Source organism: Muntiacus reevesi, chromosome 15 (assembly GCF_963930625.1).
Source record: "Muntiacus reevesi chromosome 15, mMunRee1.1, whole genome shotgun sequence".
Lineage (NCBI taxonomy): Eukaryota > Metazoa > Chordata > Mammalia > Artiodactyla > Cervidae > Muntiacus > Muntiacus reevesi.
The window spans coordinates 24,348,911-24,369,888 of NC_089263.1; the positions used below are offsets into that span (position 1 = coordinate 24,348,911).

General features: G+C 41.2%; 1 protein-coding gene across 3 annotated transcripts in view; it reads left to right on the top strand.

The window, feature by feature from the left end:
- The first annotated feature begins 10,258 nt into the window (after window positions 1-10,258).
- ZFAND6 (zinc finger AN1-type containing 6) overlaps window positions 10,259-20,978 on the top strand; it is a 53,356-nt gene continuing 42,636 nt past the window's right edge. Inside the window, exon 1 of one of the 3 annotated variants that reach the window (XM_065906433.1) lies at window positions 10,259-10,415. The gene's annotated coding sequence lies outside the window, so the exon portion shown is untranslated. Of the gene's footprint in view, window positions 10,416-10,609; window positions 10,734-20,978 lie in introns of those variants that run through there. The other 2 variants (XM_065906434.1, XM_065906435.1) reach the window with 2 other exon arrangements.

A 20,978-nucleotide genomic window follows, 5' to 3' on the forward strand; every position in this document is an offset into this window, starting at 1 on the left:
CAAGTCTGTGATCCAAACTAGTGCTTCTCAAAGTATAAGATGCATAAAAATACTCTGGAGATCTTTTCTTTTTTAAAAATTAATTTTCTGTCTGTGTCCGGTCTTAGTTATAACATGCAGGATCTTCAATCTTTGTCGCAGCATATGGAATCTCTTAGTTGCAGCATATGGGATCTAGTTCTCTGACCACAGGTCAAACCTGGGCCACCTGCATTGGGAACTCAAAATCTTAGCCACTGGACCACCAGAGAAGTCCCTGTGTCTGTTTTTAACATAAATATGACCTCAGCATAATACTGTTCTGTGACTTGCCTTTTCACTTAATATATTACTGAAATACTTTCCTAAATCTTTGGTTTTATTCATTTAAATTCTACAGGCAGTTTACAGACTGTCTGTAAACTGAAAAACTCAACTGAATAGTTATTGAAACTCACTTAGCATTTCTTTGCTGTTATTCCTGATTTTATTTTTTAAATTACACAAGCAGTATGTGAATGCATTCAAAGTGTAAAAAATTCAAAGTACAAAGAAAAGAAAAATTTCAGTCTCCTTCCTTCCTTCCCCACCCATATTTCCCCTGTCTAGCAACACCTGCTAGTGACTGTCTTTTGTATGCATTGACATGTATGTACATATTTATTTAGATAGAATCACACTGTATCTATTATTATGCAACTTGCTCTGGTCATATACACACAAGTCAAAAGGGCCTTTACCAGCCTTGAATTGCCTTTACCTTTTACCAGATTTAGAAAAAGGCACTCCTTCCTCAGATAAAATACTCTTGTTAGGGTATTACTGCACAAGCTGATCAGTTCTGCCAAGGGTACAAAGAGGTCTGGTTATCCCCAGCATCCACACTCTTACCCATATAACCTGAACTCCCTGGACACAGGGTACCTGGGCCTCCAAACAGCGCACCCTCCATTTCCAGATGAGGAATGGGTGTGAATCTTCACACTCAGAGTTGGTCAGGAGGCAGGAATTGGTGCAGCGGGTGAACAAGAAGAGACTGCAGTGGGCTCTCTTGTGTGGTGGTCAACCTGGAGATGCTTTACCAACTGAGCTACTCGGGAAGCCCCTCAACCTGGAGATGAACTTAACCGTATTCCACAGCTGCATAGTCACCCACAGGATGGCTGTACAAAATTTAGTCAGCTGTTCCCTTGTTGACAGATAATTAGGTGGTTTCATTTTTTTATATTTATTTTTTTTTAATTTCTTTATTGAACTGAAAGGTGCTTTCCTGGTGGCTCAGATGGTAAAGAATCTGCCTGCAATGCAGGAGACATAGGTTTGATCCCTGAGTCGGGAAGATCCCCTGGAGAAAGGAACAGTACCCAGTCCAGTATTCTTGCCTGAGAAATCCCATGGACAGAGGAGCCTGGTGGGCTACAATCCGTGGGGTCACAAAGAGTTGGACACAACTGAGCAACTAACACTCATTGGACTGTGGTGGGTCTTACGTTACGGCACGTAGGACCTTCAGTCATCCTTGTGGTATGTGAAATCTTAATTGAGGCATGGGGGATCTAGTTCCCTGACCAGGAATGGAACCTGAGTTGGAAGCACCGAGTCTTAGCGACTGGACCACCAAGGAAGTCCTGCATTTTAAATTTTGAAGACTATGGTATTCTGGTATTGTGGAGGCCCCAAACTGCATGATTGAGAGTCTTGGTTACGTCCTTTTCCAGCTTTACATATTATGAAAGCAATTTCCTAATTTTGTAGGCAAGACATAGTCTCTCACTATTATTTGCATTTCTTCGCTTCCTGGTTAGGTTGCCTGTGTTTACAGCTTTGCTGGCCAGTTCCTTCTAGTTGCTTGCTAATTGTCTGCAGGCTACTCATTCATCTATTGCAAAAGGCCACATAATTTTAGCCATGATTGGATTAGATAACTAATTAGACAACACTTATAACTATTGTTTACCAAATGTTTTTGTGCCAGACACTGTGCCAAGCACTTTGCATAAACTCTTTTTACATTTAATCGGTATAGTGAAGAAAATGGAATTATCTTCACTTTGAAGATAAGGAATTGAAGCTCAGAGTACTTAACTTACCCCACATCACTCACTTGGTACATGAAGGAGCCACAATTTAAGTATAGCACTGAGTGCCCAGTGTTCTAATCACTGAGCTCCTTTTCGGCCAAGGTTTCTTGTAACTTTAACACTCTGTGATTTATTGACCAATTCATTTGACAAACATATACTGAGTTTGGGGCTTACAAGGTGGCACTAGTGGTAAAGAATCTGCCTGCCCATGCAAGAGACTTAAGAGACATGAAAAAAAAAAAAAAAAAAGAGAGACATGAGTTCGGTCGCTGGGTGGGGAATATTCTCTTGAGGAGGAAATGGCAACCCATTCCAGTATTCTTGCCTGGGAAACCCCATGGACAGAGGAGCCTGGCAGGTTACAGTCCAGGGTGTCACAGTCAGACAAGACTGAAGCAACTTAACAAGTACAAGCATAATATTGAGGGCGCACAAAGGGACAAACACACATCTACCTGGTATCCAGGCACCGGAGGGGTTGCCAGGTGCTACCTCTTAGGACAACACCCATAGTGCTGAGTGAAGGCTGTGCTGCAGGCAGATAAGGGATCAGGGGATCCAAAGTTACTGGAACCTGGATGAGTAGCTTAATGGAACAGGCCAGGAGGACAGGAACTGTGTAAGCTTCTGTGACCTGGCAGGACTAGGACCAAAAACAGGTAACCTAACTTCACGATCCTTCCTCCCTCCCACCTTCTGCCAGGGTTTCCCAAGGACCGACCCCAGATGGAAGCCGAAAGACAAGGATGCTCTCTGAGGCCATCTATGTGGGTCAGCTTCTCAGGGCACAGAGTTGGGGGTGAATAGGAAAAAAATGTATCCTAAGAGGCAGACAGAAAACAAAAATAGGAAAGAAAACTATCCAGCATCATCAATGGTGGGTTCTCAGCAACAGCTGGGCATCCAATTGTCTTGCTCACTGAAGAGGACACACCGTAGAAGTGGCCAGGAGGGGGGCCTGTTGGTCCAGGGTCCGGCCAAGGCAGGTCACTGATGCATGAGAGAAAACAGGTTCTGATGGCTGTCAGAGGAGTTACTGAATGTTTTTAAACAATTATTTTAGAATAGTTTTAATTTCTTTTTAAAATAATTTTTTGGAGTATAGTTGCTTTACAATGTTGTGTTAGAATAATTTTTAGATTTATAGAAAAGTTATAAAGATAGGATGGAGCACCCAGTTTCCCCTACTATCAACTACTTACTGTACATTTGTCACAGTTAGTGAACCAATACTGGTACCTTATTATTAACTGTAGTTCATAAATACCTTACTGAGATTTCAGTGTTGTTATTTGCTAAGTCGTGTCTGACTCTTGTGACCCTATGAACTACATGTAGCCTGCCAGGCTCCTCTGTCCACGGGATTTCCCAGGCAAGAATATTGCAGTGGGCTGCCACTTCCTTCTCCAGGGGATCTTCTCGACCCAGGGATCGAACTCACATCTCCTTCATCTCCTGCATTGGCAGGTGGATTCTTTACCACTGAGCCACTTGGGAAGCCCAGTGGTTATATTCAGGTGAGAAATGACAAGAGGGTTGTACAGGACAGTGGGGGTGCAGTACATTTCAGAGATATTTCTAAGGAAGAATCAGTGAAATCTGTGACTCATTAGATGTTGGGGAAAGGAAGACTTAAGAAAAGGATGAGTCACAATTTAAAACTTTAAAATGTTGCCATTATTAAGCAAGTGAAAAGACAATCCATAAAGGGGAGATGATATCTGCAAATTATGTAGCTGATAAGGAGTTTATATTCAGAATATGTAAAGAACTCTCACAGCCAACAATGAAAAGATCAATAACTCAGTTTAAAAATGGCAATGGATCTGAGTAGACTCTTTTTCAAAGATGATATACAAATGACCAATACATGGAATGATGCTCAGTAGCCACTAGGAAATGTAAATCAAAATCACAAGATATCACTTCATACTCACCAGGATAGTTACAATCAAGAAAATATGTGTTGTCAGGACTTCCCTGGTAGTCCAGTGGTGAGGCCTCCGCACTTCCATTGTCTGGGGCTCAAGGTTGATCCCTGGTCAGGGAATTAAGACTGCACATGATGCCCAGTGTGGCCAAATAATAATAACATTGTCAAGGGTGTGGAGAAAGTGAAACTCACTCTTTGCTGATGAGAGTATAAAATGGTATAGCCCCTCTGAAAACAGTCTAGTACTTCTTCAAACGACTAGACAATAGAGTTACCGTAATTCCACTCTTAGGTATATACTCGAGAGAAATGAACACATATGCCTCCACAAAAACTTGTATACAAATGCTCAGAGAAGCACCAGTCAGAGTAGGCAAAACGTGGAAACAACTCAAATATCCATGAACTGATAGATAAATAAAATGAGGTATGTCCATATAATGAAGTATGATTCAGTAACAAAAAAGACTATAAACCATTGATACAACACAGATGAACCTCAAAAATACCATGCTAAGTGAAAGAAGCCAGTCATAGAAGGCCGTGTATTGTGTGAATCCATATTTATGACTAAAACAGGCAGATCTATAGAGACACAAAATAAGTGGTTAAATAGGGTTGGGGGGGCAAGACTGATAATGGGTAGAGTGTTTTTTTGGAGAGTGATAAAATGTTCTAAAATTGATTACGGTGATATCAGTACTACTCTGTGAATATACTGAAAACTACTGAATTGTTCCCTTTTAAAAAACTGAACTATAGTTGATTTACAATATTGTGTTAGGGTCAAGTGTACAGCAAAGTGATTCAGTTATATATGTTATAACTGAGTGTATAATATATATAACATTTCCATTATAGGTTATTACAAGGTATTGAATATAAGTTCTCTGTGCTATACTGTAAATCTTTTCTTTTTTTTTTTAGTTCTATCACTTTATTGCTACCAACCCATCTCCCTCCACCCTCGTGCACACGTGCTCAGTCATGTAACCCCATGGCCTGCAGTCCGCTCTTTCCTGTGCTCCAGACTTCAAGATCTAGTGTCTGCTCATCAGAGGCATTCGATATGTCCAAAGTTCATTTTCTTCCCCCAAACACATTCTTACCTCCTTTGGTCCCAGTTTTGACCAATGGCGACACCTCATTTTCAGTAGTTAAAGCTAAACCTCATCCTTTTCCTGTCTTCATAAAATTTTTTTAAGAAAACCTTTATTGAGGTTTAATACACATGCTATAGAATTCACCCATTGAAAGGACACAATTCAAAGAAAGACAAATATTATATGATATCACATATGTGGAATCTAAAAAATAACACAAATGAACTTATTTATAAAATAGAAACAGACTCACAGATATAGAAAACAAATCGATGAAAGGGGAAGAGGGGGAGGGATCAGTTAGGAGTATGGGATCAACAGATAATGTGACTATATATAAAATAGATAAAGATTTACGTGGAGAAGGAAATGGCAACTCACTCCAGTATTCTTGCCTGGAAAAGTCCATGGACAGAGGAGCCTGGCGGGCTATAGTCTATGGGGTTGCAGAGACGGACACGAACACTTTCACTTTCATAAAGCTAATTAGGGGCAGCGATCTATCTGAATTCCAGATCACTATGCAATGCTGTCATCTCTCAGTACAGACTTGGGACACAGAAGAGTGAATAGGCCACCGAAACCAATTTCTGTAAATTCATAACAAATATACATGAATACCCAACTGTGTTAGGTGCCAAGGTTAATACAATGATACACTGGGCAAGGAGTGTAATGAAATTTAAGACAAAATCCCTATGAACTTGCTCATGTCCTTGCCAGTTCACAAAGATCCTTCACAGATATTACTGTAAAAAAAGTGAAAAACTGCAAGTGTTAGTCACTCAGTCATGTCAGACTCTTTGTGACCCCATGGACTGTAGCCTACCAGGCTCCTCTGTTCATGGGATTTCCCAGGCAAGAATACTGGAATGGCTAGTCATTCCCTTCTCCAGGGGATCTTCCCAACCCAGGTCTCTTGCATTGCAGGCAGATTCTTTACTGCTTGAATGGCCAGAGAAGCCCCAGTCCTCTACATAAACACAAGTTTCATTCCAAGAGTGAGTTGGTTAAGTCCAATTTGTTTGAAAGTCCAACAAAGTTAGCCTAGGTACCCAACTAATACAATTGGCTATATAATACTGTACTGTCATAGGTTTATAGTATTTTTCACACAAATAATAAAACAAACAAACACAAAAAATAAAGAAAACATTTTGAATCTTACAGTACAGCACCTTGGAAGGTACAGTATAACAACTGGCACATGGGGCTGGCATGCACATTCACATCTTTGAAAGTTTGCAACTTAAAGGTTCGCGTGTAGGAGACTTACTGTGTTGCGTTAACTGGCCCCCTGCCCCAAATCCCCAATAAGAAAATTTTATCACCACTCCCATCAGGTTTCTACCCTCCACCAAAGCGACAACTCTCCAAGGTGAATTCCATGTCACTAAATGCAACAGTCAATTCTCAGTCCTCTTCATACTTGAACGACCAGTAGCTTTTGACACTCCCTATGTGACAGTGTTTCATTGGGCTTCCAGGACACCAAACTCTGTTTTCCTTCATCCTCTGATTCCTCCTTCTTGGTCTCCCCCATGAATTCCTACACTTCTCTGTGAACTCTGAGTTCTCAGAACCCCCAGGGCTCAGTTCTTGGTCTTCTGAGTACTCATTTCCTGGTCCACCTCCAGGCTTTAAGTGCCATTTATGATGATGACTCCCTAACCTGTAACCCTCTGACACCTGTGCCACAAACTCCAAGGTTATACATCCAACTGCCTGCCTGATGTCTCCACTGGGATGTGTAGACAGAATCTCCAATGCGGTGTGTGCAAGAAGAATCTCCTGATCTCCCTTCTGGTTCCCTCTGTCAGTTACACAAGCCCCAAACCTGGATATTACCTTTACCTCTTCTCTCTCCCACCCTCCATCCCATCTATGAGTAAATTGTTGGTTCTACCTTCAGATTATACCCAGAATCTGACCACTTCTCACTGCTTCCACTGTTACCTGGTCCAAGTAACCACTAGCTCTCACATGGATTCTAATGTGCGAGCGTGCGTGCTTGGTTGCTTCATTCATGTCTGACTCTTTGCGATCCCATGGACTGCAATCCGCCAGGCTCCTCTGTCCATGGGCTTCTCCAGGCAAGAATACTGGAGTGGGTTGCCATGCCCTTCTCCAGGGGATTTTCCTGATCTAGGGGCTGAATCTGCGTCTCCTGTGTTTCTTGCATTGCAGGCGAATTCTTTACCACTGAACCACGGGGGAAGACGTGGATGCCGACACTCTGTCCTAAAAGATCCCGTTTCTACACTTTTTGCCATGTTGGTCTACTCTCAACACGACAGGCAGAATGATCCTACAAAATCTAAGTCAGATCATGTGACTTTTCTGCTCAAAACCTTGCATTTGCTGCACTTCCACCTTTCACTCACAGTCAAAGGCCATGGCCCCCAAAGTCCTATGTGAGCAAGTCCTCCCAACCTCTCTAACTTCCTTTCCTACTCTCCCCAGCCCACCTGGTTTCAGGGTCACTTTCCTTGCCACTCCTGCCTGGGGACCCGTGTTCTAGCAGTTCTGTTATGGGGAACACTGACTGAAACCACCCATCCTATCCAGGCACCACAGTAAGCACGTGCATGAGTTATTCCATGACAGGAGGTCCTGCTAAGAAACACAGAACAAGCCACCAGCAAACCAGAAGAATTCGGGAAAGGTCAAAAGGAGATGCCACATGTCCTGCCAACCTCCCAGAGTCCTCCGCTGGAATCCATCTTGGCTGAGTGATGCACCTGCCACCGGAAGGACCCTGAGTCACCAAATACGAGCCAAGCAAAATGACTGACCAGAGACAACTCGGAATCTAACTCCATCACCACAAAACCCGAGACTGTGAGCCACATAGCAGAGCTGGTCTCCTCGGTTCCCTCACCCTGCTGCTTTCTATCTGGGCACCCCTTCCAACAATCTTTTGCTTTGTCAGCCTGTGTGTCTCCTCCAACAATTCATTTCCGAGTGTTAAAGAGCCCACTCTCTGGCCCTGGAAGGGGGTCCTCATTCCTGCAACAATTCTCTCAGTCTGGAATGTTCTTCTCCCAGGTTTTCATGACTATACCTTCATCTCTTACAATTCTGTTCAAACCTCACTTTCTCAGTGAAGCCCACCTTAACAACCCTGTTGAACAGGGTGACCCACCCTCCCCCAACCACCACCCTGCTCTAATTTTTCTTCAATCTGTACTACTTACCATCTTCTTACTCACAACAAAAAGACCTAACTGTGTTTTATATTTATATTTCCCCATTGAGGATGAAGAATCTATAAAGGGAGTAATCTTTGTTTGCTGAGGTTTCCCAAACTCATTAAAAAACTGAGACCCAAGGAGGTTATCAGTACTGATCAAGGCCAATGAGTGACCCATCTGATTAGGAACCTGAATCCTGGCTAAAATCTTAAGTTCTTTCCATATAGTTCTTCCACCTGGTGACAAGAGGGCAGTGAACAGCTGAAAGTACCCCAGGTGGCCCAGGCTGCAAAATTATTCCTAGTATCGGAAGAATCCACCAAATTGTTCTAATTCACCATTTCCTCTCTTTCTTATAGTTCTTGTTCTATGATGCTTTCCTATTTCCCACTAAGTCAAGGACTCAATGTGGCTTTGAGGATCTGTCAAATAACTGACCCTAAAACGGTCTCTAGTCTCCATTATAACCTGATCTCCAGGTCTGCATTATCAGGGATGGTGACCTTGGGCAAAACCCTCTTGTGCTGGGTGAGTCCATTGTTTGTATGTATGTTTTTACAATTAAATTTGAATGCATTTTAAATCAACATTCCTGGGCAAGTCCCCCTTCTAATGCTCACAGGAGGTTTAACTCTACAGGATGTTCCTTACCTTGCCCCTAAAGCATCTGTCTGTAACCTCACAACCTTTCACATTCTGTTCTTCCAACCCCACACTGCATTTTCCAGCCTCTTTAGGAGAGCAAGAAAATGTTTCTCCAGGTTGCCAGCAGGCTGAGCCTTACACACTCTCAGTGCCAAAAACCAATGCCACCTCCTCCTTGAAAACTTTCTGGCCCCTATCTCTCCTCTATAACTAACCTCTTCTTATCCCAAAGGCCTATTGCAAAATACCTTAGTCGGTCACACCAATCTCTCTCTCCCCACAAGTGAGATCCAACTAGGGTGAGGATAGTGAGATTTTTGAAACGGAAAAATTTAAGGGGCACCAAAAAAGCTCAGTAATCAAATAGTATTTTTTACTCTATTTTTTTAACATGAAAATTTCTTCCAAAATATTCCTAAACAAAACATCAAATATAAACTAAAAAGGACCCGCAGGACCCGGTCCACCTTCTACCTGCCAGCCCCATCTGAACCCCTACAATCACAGCAGGACAGAATGACCTCGAACTATGAGCTTGTACTTCTTGTACTTCACCGGAGCCCAAGGGTGAGAAGCTGCGGGCGAGCCGTTCTGCTCAGCACCCCACGCCCCAGCGCAGTAGCTGGTAGGTCCACTCAGCTGGGAAGTGGACGTGCATTTCTGCAAAGAGTTTTGCAAAGGGGTCCGGGTGCCTGTGGGGGCGTGTGCGCCCAAGCATGTGTGTGTGGGGGGGGTGGGGGGGACACACCTGTGCATGCTCGCTTCTACTAGTTTTCCAATCTTTCCAAGCAGTGGCTCAGGACCGGGCAGAGTAGTGCCCCAGGCCTTGGATTCTGCGCTTGCAAAAATGGGGGGTGGGGGCACAATGCTGCACGTGGGGGAAAGCTCAGAATTCCTTCTTTCACAACTGGCAGGTGAAGCGCAACTCTTTCGGGCTACTCGATCCAACACAGGAACATGCAGCCCCCTTCGAGGTAGCAGAGAGACCTGAACCTACCGCCCCAGACTCGATGAATCTCCTCTAGACCCCAGGAAACGTCCTCCCGTTATCGCCCCCGCTGCAGCTGGGAGGAAGCCCAGGCGGAGGAAGGACAGTGGAGGCGGAGAGGCCGGAGGAGAGTCTCCCCCTCGCTTCGCCCCGCCTCCTCTTGCGCTCCAGCCAATCGCCGCTTGCTCCGAGCCCTGACTCCGCCCCTCCTCGCCGGCTCCGGCCTGCGGCTCCGCCCCGGCCGGTAATTATTAGGCTGCGGGCGGGGGTTGCCGCGTCAGCGCCGGGCGCCGGCCAATCGCGAAGCTCTGCCCCGTAGTCGCGTCACAGGCCGAACAACCAAACAGAAAAGTTTAATAAACAGCGGACGGAGGGGCCGGCGGCGGCGGGGCCGGAGCGATCAGGGGTTTGGCGGCCTCACCTGTCCCCATTCACCGGCGGCGACCGGCGGCGGCAGGCAGCGCGTCAGGCGGAGGGAGCCGCCGCCAGGTGAGGAGCGGGGCCCGTGGGGCCCGGGCGCCCGGCGCTTCCCTTCCCCCTCCCGCTCCCTTCCCCCACCGGCTAAGGCGACGCCAGGCCCGCCCCCGGCCCCTCCCGGCCCAGGGGAGCCGGAAGCGGAGGGCGGCCGGCGGGCGCAGCAGGTGGTGGGCCGGCCGCCGGCCCGCGGGCCGGGGCCGGGCTTTTGCTGAGGGGTGAGGGTCTTCCTGGCCCCGGGGGCAGGGGCAGAGGTGCGGCGGACTCCCCCGGACGCGCGGCGGGCCCTCGAGGTCCCGGGCTTCCCGCTGGGGGTGGGGGCGGCGCGCCGAGGTGAGACCCCCCCGCCCCCACTGGCCTCGGGGGGTGGGGAGCCGCCGCTGTCCTCCGATTCCGAACAGTTGGCGGGCGGGGGCCGGAGGGACCCCGGGCGCCCTCTGGCGCGTCCCTGTCACCCGCCCGGGTCAAGTTCCTCGCCTCACGCCTCCCAGCCCGAGCCCTCTTGGAAGGGTTTTTCACCTGCCGTGTTTCCAGCTACCGGCCAGGGGGAAAGTCTAGCAAGTCAGACACGGAAAGGGGGTTGTGTGCGGGAGGAGGGGGGGGTCTCTCTTTCCTCTGCGTTTGTTGGGTGGACTCAGAATTTCTCAGTTTTCCTCTGGAGTAGTATTTTCACGTTGCCGTCTAACTACGTAAACAAGAACAGAAGAAGAATAATGCGTTTGAGATGATTTTAACTTTTATGTCGAAACTTTGTGCCAAACCAACCAACCACACGATTAAGACGCTGCGATGATTTATCTTCACACTCAGATTAGTTGTTCAGCAGTGTGAAGAAGTTACACACAGACCATGTATAAGTTGTTTGGTGGTTAAAAAACTGGTTCGTTATTAATGATTTAATGCTTCGAGCAAGAGGTTTAAAGTCCTCTATCAAATCAAATTCGAAATTTGTTTTTTTAATGTAAAAGCCCATAGACTTTTAAGGTTAGTTACGTAATATTTATGTTACCAATTTTAGGACATTTTGCCGTGTTACCCTTAGTCTACGGCTTCAAGGGAAAATGTTTTCTTTCTGCAGAATATGCACATTTATATTTCCCTAACAGGTTATCTTTTAAACTTATTTCTTATGCATTTTAAAATGTATTTAAGGGAAACAGCGATTGCAAAGGTGTACAGGAGGAGAATTTCGGGATTGTTGGCTTATTATCTCAATTGTGATAATTTCCTGTGTCAAAACAGATCACATTTTACACTTTTAAGTATATGCAGTTTATTGTATGTTAATTACAGTTTTTTAAGCAAAGTATTCAAAGTATATTTAATGCCACAAAGGTATGAACACACAACACAGTATTAAAGTATGCTGTACACAATAGAGTATAAAGAGAGAAAAATGTAATAAAAATCCATGCTTTCCATCTCCAAACCAAAAGTTGGAATATTACCAAAACTTGCATATGTTTATGAGTTTCTTATCTGTCTTATACCTCTGCCTGTCCTTACCGAGGTAATCATTTCAGTCTAGTGTTATTTTGTTTACCATTCCCTTGCGTTTTTTTTTTAAGTTTCATAACAACGTCTGTGTGCTCAAACTGTGTGTTTAGTTTTTTATTTTGAGCTTTTTTATAAAAAGAATATGTATCTGTAGTTCACTCGTTTCTTTGCTCTGTTAATATAAAGACTAATATTGTGTTAATCTTCCACGACTCATGGGGCTTTAACCGATGTCTTTGATTCTGTTTTGCTGTCACCAGCTGTGTCCCATGAACATTTCTTGTTTCCTGGATCCTGGTACACAAATGCAAGAGTTGCTTTAGAGTGAATGCAGATTTCATTGGGACATTTTAGGTACTCAGGAGTAAAATAGATTGAAATTCTAGAAATAAATGAAAAACTTTAGGATTCTCTTTTATGTTTTAATGGCAAATTCATATCCATAGTAATTGGTTCTTAGTTTTTGAACATCTGCATGAGAAACCAGGATTCCTGTCAATCTGAATGAATCTTGTCCTTGGAAATCCCATGGTAAGAAGTCTGGCACTATTTGCTGTCAACTTTCACTGCAAAAATGTAAATATAGTAGAAAAAACACTTGATTGGGTATAAGATCAATCACTTTTCTGGGGTTCCCTTTCCCACTTTTTAATCTCTGGCGAGTTTCTTAAAACTTCTCTTGTGCCATAGTACACATGTGTAAAAGAAACCTGTCCTGAGTTTATCCTAACAGTTATGCAGACTTGAGCAAGTGAAGCACCTATCAAATGGCAGAGCTTTTAAGGAAAATTATTAGGGCCAGGGTGTTATTCTCTGGAATTACATTGAGTGTGTCCTTTGGAACACTTTTGAGAAAGGAGTGTGGTGAGTATTGATCAGAATATGTTAGCAACACATTTAAATACTTTTTATTCCCCCCCCACCCCCGTGCCTCAGATTTTGGATTTATCCTGTGAACAGCAACACAAAAATAAATTATGGAGCAGTATTAACTTCCTGAAAATGGTGTGTGTATAAGTAATATGAGTTTATGTATATCTTTGAATAAATTTTTTTATTTATAGGCGTGAGAAGTGTTTGTTTTTTTTTTAAGAACAGTGCATGCAGCCTGCAGACAAATGTCAGGGTGCTTTGTTTTGACAGGACTATTTTATCTTGCTTAAAAAAAACAAAAACAAGCCTCAGTTTTATATTTGATTATGAGGGCAGCTTCCCTCCCCCCCCCACAACGGTCAGAAAAGTTACAAAGAATGAGTAATTATTAATATTTTGGCAGGTATCCCACCAGTCTCTCTGTTTCTGTTTTTCTCATCCTAAACAATTAAACGTTGAATTCTAAGAAGTACCAGGCTGCTTCTGTGTTCAAAACTTAAACCAAATATGATCCGTCTCAACACCTTTGTTGTACATGGTATGGTGGTGGTAGTCACCTCACTGGTATCTTTGCTTCAAGATTCTCTCCCTTTCCTGTGCAGAACAATCGTTTCAATGTGTAAAGTAGATTATCTTATTCTCAGACTCAAAACAAATCCAGATTTTTTTATACTCTTGACCTACCGTGTCCAATGAAAATATAATAGGATCTACAAATGGAAACCACATAAGTAATTAAACATTTTCTAATAGCCACATTTACAAAGAGAAACAGGTGAAATATTTTTTAACCCAAAATACTGTGATTCAGCAAGTAGTCAGTGTAAGAAATTTCTAAAGGGATATATTTTACTTATCTTTTTTCAGACCATCTTCACCATTGGTTGTGTGTTTTCCTCTTAAAGTACCTCTTGGGCAGGCCTTGTTTGTGGTTGATCTAGACTGTCTTGCCCATCAGCCTCACAGGCTTATCTTGTGCTGCTCACCCTGACTTGTGCACCCACAGCAGTGCTGTATGCCAGGCTTAGTTCTCTTAAAATTGTTGTTCCTTCTGCCTGAACACCCAGTTGTATTTTGCTCAAGTGTCACTCCTTGTGAGACGCCATCTCAGACCAATTTCCCTGTCAGCTGGCTGTTACCTTCTTTGTGTCCTTTGAGAACCTAACATCTGAAGTGATTTATCTGGTTATTGTCTGTATCCCCTGCTTGAAGTAAACTGCTTGTGGGCAAGGATTTCCTCACCTTTACTGTTCAGTCGCTCAGTCATGTCTGACTCTTTGTGACCCCATGAACTGCAGCATGCCAGGCCTCGCTGTCCATCACCAACTCCCGGAGTTTACTCAGACTCATGTCCATTGAGTTGTGATGCCATCCAATCATCTTATTCTCAGTCGTCCCCTTTTCTTGCCCTCAACTTTTCCAGCATCATCGTCTTTTCCAGTGAGTCAGTTCTTCACATCAGGTGGCCAGAGTATTGGAGTTTCATCTTCAACATCTGTCCTTCCAATGAATATTCAGGACTGATTTCCCTTAGGATGGACTGGTTGGATCTCCTTGCAGTCCAAGGGACTCTCAAGAGTCTTCTCCAAAACCACAGTTAAACAGCATCAATTCTTCCGTGCTCAGCTTTCTTTATAGTCCAACTCTCACATCCATGTGACTACTGGAAAAAAACAGCTTTACTGTTAGGTCCCCATATATTGAAAATAAGATTTTTAAAAGGTAGATGCCATTTTGTCTCATGAAAGTACTGTTAATTTGGTGAAGAACATCTTAAGAGCTACATCTTCCTATGTACTTATTTCTTTAGGGTTCAGCCTGTCTTAAAATTGCTTAAAGTATATGAACTTTTTTTTTTCTCATGAATACTGACAAATCTTAACAGTTTGACTAACATTGTAGTATAAGTTGACCAAACCTGTATGAAGTTCGATGAAAAATATGAGAGAGTACACCTTTCCTCCATATCTTTCCAGAAGTAATATTTTTTCCCTTCTTTTTCTTTTTGTAAGATTTGTAATTTATTTCTTAGATTAATGAGTTATAATGAATAGAGGTATAGGTTCTGGACATCTTCTGGTTTGTCTTTGGCTCATTGGGGTGGTGTTTATATTTAGGATAGCCACCCTTTGACTCATCCTACTAACATTTTCCCTTGCTCTTCATTAGCCTTTTGTTTACCTATTTATTTACTTTTTTAATAATTAAAAGTTTTGTCTTTTAAGAAGTTTAGGTTAATAACATTGTTTTTACAGCTTCCACTTTCATATTTAATGAACTCTTCTACCCAGATAACTGTTTTCTTCTAGTTCTTTGTGGTTTCATTTTTCACATCTCTCTCTTCCGTTCATCCAGAATTTATTTTGACTTAATATGTGAAGTGAAAGAATTGTCCTTAGTTTTCCTTAGTAGTTAATCAGTTATTTCAGCCCCATAAAAGAAAACTTTTTCTTTTGCCTTTAAATAAAGCTGCCATTGTCATAATACTAAATACATTTATGTTTGGTTCTTTTTAGCTTTTATTCAGTACCAGTCAGTGCACACTGTTTTAGTAACTGGGAGTAATAATGTGTTTTCCTTTGGTTATTGTTAAGTCTTACCATCCTCTTTGCCCCACTCCCCCTATAATTTTTAGTTGTTGCTTTGTTAGTCCTCGAGTTTTTAGTTGATTCCTTAGGGTCTTCAGGTTGTTTTTGGTCTTGAATTTTTTAATTTAGAAAATACTGAAAGGGAACCCTCTTACACTGTTGGTGGGAATGCAAACTAGTACAGCAGCTATGGAGAACAGTGTGGAGATTTCTTAAAAAACCGGAAATAGAACTGCCATATGACCCAGCAATCCCACTTCTGGGCATTCACACTGAGGAAACCAGATCTGAAAGAGACACGTGCACCCCAGTGTTCATCGCAGCACTGTTTGTAATAGCCAGGACATGGAAGCAACCTAGATGCCCATCAGCAGACGAATGGATAAGGAAGCTGTGGTACATATACACCATGGAATATTACTCAGCCATCAAAAAGAATTCATTTGAGTCAGTTCTAATGAGATGAATGAAACTGGAGCCCATTATACAGAGCGAAGTAAGCCAGAAAGATAAAGACCATTACAGTATACTAACACATATATATGGAATTTAGAAAGTTGGTAATGATAACCCTATATGCAAAACAGAAAAAGAGACACAGATGTACAGAATAGACTTTTAGACTCTGTGGGAGAAGGCAAGGGTGGGATGTTTCGACAGAACAGCATCGAAACATGTATATTATCTAGGGTGAAACAGATCACCAGCCCAGGTTGGATGCATGAGACAAGTGCTCAGGCCTGGTGCACTGGGAAGACCCAGAGGGATCGGGTAGAGAGGGAGGTGGGAGGGGTGATCGGGATGGGGAATACATGTAAATCCATGGCTGATTCATGTCAATGTATGACAAAAACCACTACAATATTGTAAAGTAATTAGCCTCCAACTAATAAAAATAAATGGAAAAAAAAAAAAGAAAATACTGTTATTTCCACACTTAATGTTTTATGTTGTATAATGAAAAAAATTTAATGCCATTAAGTTTTCCTTTGAGCCTAGTTTAGGTATTTTTTCTTTTAAATTTAACCTGTAATATCTTTATTAAAATCCCTGCTGTTGCGGTTTCATTCAGCTGTTCCTCTATGGTACTTGGGCATTGTGCTAAGTGTTGAGGAGACAGATGAATGATACAGGATCTTTGCTGTCATGGAGTTTACTGTCTGTTGGAAAAGCTAGGCTGTTAACAGACCACTGCGTAGAGTTTTCAGGTTTTGACAGCTGCTGGGAAGGAGAGAAGTAGGGTGTGCTGATAGAAATTGGAAGGTGCTAGTTGGGATGTTTGTTCTGAGAATGTAACGTTTAAAGTTAGTGATGGGGAAGTTTTCTTAACTTCCCCAGTCTGTCACAACATTAAAAAAAAAAAAATGACCCATTGAATTGGTTCTGTAAACATTTTTTGTAAAAATTGTCTTGCAAACAGGTTCAAGGCCCTGTCCCACCCCCTTCATGCCATATTCTCCAGTTGGATTACTGCCTCAAACCCTGTCCGGAATAGAAATTTTGCAACTGTGATTCTGACTTCTAAGATCAGAAAAGTACTGGGGCAAGTTTCCCAAGTAAAGGGGATGAAAAGAACCTGGCTCAATTTAAGAGGTGACCGGAGATTGGAATGGTTGGAGTTTACTGAGTGAAGAGAGTGGGGCTCACTTTATTGCAAGACTTATTTCCAAGTGCTCAGGCTGCTTCTGCTTCACCACCTTCCTATAAATAGATAGTCTGTGATCCAAATTGGTCACTTACAAATAACTTGGATTATTTTTCTCCTTGGTACTTTCCTTCGTTATTTCTACTGTATTTTCGCTTTCCTCCCACTCAGGATCTTTGCATTGGCTGTCCTCGTTTGCTAAATTGTGATTTCCTTTGATGAATTAACCCTTAATGCTGGCAAAACAGGTTAAGTTCTCTGTTGGATATATTTACTCATTTCCCATTTCTCATTGGACATTTCTTTGGTAAATACTTGTAACAACTGCAATTCATTAAATGCATGTGATTTGTTTCAGCAGTCTTTTTCTCCTAGAGCTGTACTTTTCAGTCTTGTAAGTTACTAGCCACTAGTGGCTGTTTAAATTAACTAAATTTAAATAATGTAAAAAATTCTTATCCTCAGTTTTACTAGTCACATTTCAGGTGCTCAGTATCCATATGCGACTAGTGGCTGTTACAGTGAACAGCAGAGATAGAGTCTTGTGCAGTAATGAAAATTTATTTTAATTTCTGAATAATCATGTGGCTAAAAGCTACAGTTTTTAAGTTTCAGTAGCCACATCTGGCTATTGAAATATGGGAAGTCTGAATTGAGATGTGCTACAAGTATGAAATATAAGCTTGATTTCTAGCACAAAAAAGGGAAAAGAGCTCAGTTTTTAAGATTGATTACATATTGAAGTAATGCTACTTTACATATTTCCTGTTAAAATATTTATGACACTTAATTTAATTTTATTGTAGTGTTTTAATGTGGCTACCAGAAAGTGGAAGATTGCTTGTGACTCGCATTATTTTCTAGGTGGTCAGCACTGGTCTGACTCTAGACCCTAAGTTTCTACAATGGAGGGACAATTCACTATGGCTTTCACAGCAGCCAGTGGTGCCCAGCATATATATAGTAGGTGTTCAAAATATTTGATGAATGAATAAGCTTTTCAGTAGGTAGAAGACACTACCTATTCAACTTTTGCTTTTTAAAGTTGTTGGTTTTCTTTTGGACTATAATTTAAAAATTTTTTCCTATGACTGTTGAGAAAAGAAGCTTTTCTTTTGATAGCTGTATATAGAACTGTCCTTATTAAATAATTGCTGTGCATCATTCATCTTTTGGTTATGTTTTTATGGCTTAGGCCGCTAACCAGAGAGGGAATTTAAAGTCTGCCAACCTGTTTTCTGTCATTTCTTTGTGTAGCAGTTTACTTAGATGATCGATTGTGTGTTGTTTGGCACATGAAAATTCATGACTATTAAATCTAAATAATTGAGGACTATGAATGCTTTTCTTTTACTTACACTTTGGTCTCCATATTATATCCCTGTTCCTTTTTAATTTACATTTATTGGTGACCTTGTCTGTTTCTTTAGACTTAGAACAATTTACTGTCTTACAGAAAGATACCTCTTTTTAAGCTTGGTTTATGCTTTTTTACCTGTTTACTTCCTAAATGTTTCCTTTGTGCTTGGTATTCTCCTGAATGGACCCTCACTGCCCCCCTCCTTCTCCCCTATACTCACTTTGTATTTTTTTCTCTTAATGAGAAGATAGTCATCAGGAGTTACAAACTCAAATACATACCTCACTCTTGTAGACACTGTGTATTTTTCAGGGAAATATTTCTTAAATATTTTTTTCTTCCATCAGTGGATGGTTTTCAGACTTTATCCTTAGTGACCCTAGTCATGTTTTGCTATTGTCACCAACCACCTTTCACCAGCTATTGCCTTAACAACCTGTAACACTCAGGGATATTACTGCCAAGGAATAAATTCTGTTGTAGGAAGAACATTTTGAGCCATTCTCAGTCCTTAAAAATTCCGTGGAAGTTTCCCCCTGCTCTGAACGTACCAAAAGTTATTTCTAATAATCTAGGTATTGCCTTTTTATTTTTATTTTATTTTTTGTGGCAAGATGGTATTGCCTTTTTATATAGGGTCTTTTTAATAATAAGTGAAATGAGACCAAATTGTTTAGTAACTTGGTCTCTTCGAAACTGTTTTCAGTTGATAGCTTTGTGAAAACCTCTGAACTCGCACAAAGAGTACGCCTTTTGAATACTTGATGTTGGAAAAGTGGTGTCCTCACATGGAATCAGGGAGCCTTGAGGGAGCCTTGACCCTTTTGCCTCCTCCCTGTTCCCAGGAAGCAGTGTTATTTTCAGAGAACCTCAGTTGTGGTATCACTCTCTTTTTATTTTTTTTTTGTTGCTTTCTTCTATTGCGGATTTAGAAGAGGAATAAAATACTCTTACTTTTAATCTGTAAGCCACCTAAAATGATATTTATCAACTTGCAGTTCTTTTAAATAGGTCCTGAAGGTCTTTGAACCATCTGGAATAGTTCAGTCTATATTTTCTTCCGGTTATAAATGTAGAGGATTTTGGTGTTAGATTAGTGTATGTTCTATGTCTTTTTTGTACACAAATAGTTAACTTTGATGTGAAAAGTTGATGTTAGAACAAAGGTTCATTTGGTTCCCATAGCTGAATACTAATTTCATGTTTGCCAAATTTTAAAAGCAAAATGTTTTTCTATCTCTTTTTCTATAACCTTATAAAATTTTGGCCATCTAAAACTTGTTTTATGGTATAACTCAGGTTTGATGCTATAACTCAAATTGTGTATTTTTTCTATTGTCTGCTCATGTACCTCTTCTACTCCCAGGGTCTTTTTGCATGTGTCCACACAGTGGGAAGAAAACCTGAACTTGACTCGTGAAGTACTGGGCATTGAAAGCTGTGAATCCTTGCAAAGGATCTTGGGACTGGACCTCTGTGAATTGGCTCTTTCAATTTGTCCACTTAAAAGGCATAATAGATTATGCAGCTGTTTGGGCTTCTGTGGGGTATTACTCCATATTCATGTCGAGTTGCAATTATGTGCATTTTCAGTTTCTTACAAAGACTTCCCTTTGTATTCAAAATAAGTTTGTTGGCTTTATGTTGTTCTAATGTATGAATTTTCTTTCAGGAAAAATGCTTGCAAGATTTTTAACTTAGAAAATGAAATTTAAATGAAAAATTCTTACATAAAATAACTGAAAGTATATTTAAGAAGGAGCTACTCTGATTTGTTTTAATTTTGAATTTGTTTTTATGTCAGTCAATTTTTGGTAGAGGTGAATACTCTTTGTCATTCAATCAGACAGTGATGAATGCGAGTAATAGTTAACGATCAGACTCCTAAAAACATAAACGGTTCTAATTTAAGCATATAGCAAATTTAAAAATACAACATATTTTGTAATGTACAAAGTGACCAAAGAGCTTTGTTCAGAAGTCAGAATCTCTGTAGTAAAAATAACATTTAACGTAACTTGTATTTTAAGAGGAGGATACCCTTCAGCTCTCCCTTAGGGTTACTATGCCACCTTAGAGTAATATCTCAGTAGGATGCAAAATAGTGTCCACTTTTCTTTTAAAAAAACTAAAAAAGAAAATGATTTGAACCATCCTGAAGTTTATACTTGAACATGTTCATTAGAGCAAGTTGTTCTCTCCTTTTGTTTTTGCGATGGATAAGCATTAACCTTGCAAAACATGACATCAGACCTGTAAGTGTGGTGACATAGAAATAATATTTACCTGATTTTTCTTCAGTTTTAAATAGAAATATCAGTCTGATGTCACTGAAAATTTTACTCTATTGTGATATTTATTTCATAACTTAGAAATTTTTGCATTCAATATTTTAGTGCTGTGTATTTTCATTTAAGATGTAGATTTATGTTTTAAGTCTTAGAGAAAATACTATTTTGTTCCCATTAGCAAAATTTTTGCAGTGGATTTCTGTTGCTGTTTTAGAATTTTCATACCAAATGTGAACTGTATTGAAAAAGGAATCTTGTCTTTATAAAGCATAACTTCACCCTCAGGCTCTGTGAAAAAAAAAAAAAATCAAGTAATTTCGTTTA